This window comes from Arachis duranensis, chromosome 10, assembly GCF_000817695.3.
Source record: "Arachis duranensis cultivar V14167 chromosome 10, aradu.V14167.gnm2.J7QH, whole genome shotgun sequence".
Lineage (NCBI taxonomy): Eukaryota > Viridiplantae > Streptophyta > Magnoliopsida > Fabales > Fabaceae > Arachis > Arachis duranensis.
Window position 1 is genome coordinate 34,601,946 of NC_029781.3, and position 311 is coordinate 34,602,256.

The window sequence follows — 311 nt, forward strand, 5'->3', positions numbered from 1 at the left end:
TATTACTTGGACGACCCAGTACACTTGCTGGTTAGTTGTGCGGGATTGCAAAAGTGTGATTGCAATTTCGTGCACCAGGTGTCTTGCATGCATTGTTATTTGATTCTTGTTGCATTTTGATTTTTCCTTATTATTAAAAATCCAAAAATATTTTTAATTTGTGTCTTCTCAAGTCAATAATACAGAGAATTGAAGATTCATAACATACAGCAGATGAATTACACAGAAAAAGCTGGCCATTCAAAATGCCCAGTGAAGAAGGACAGACTGGCGTTTAAACGCCAGCCAGGGTACCTGGTTGGGCGTTTAAC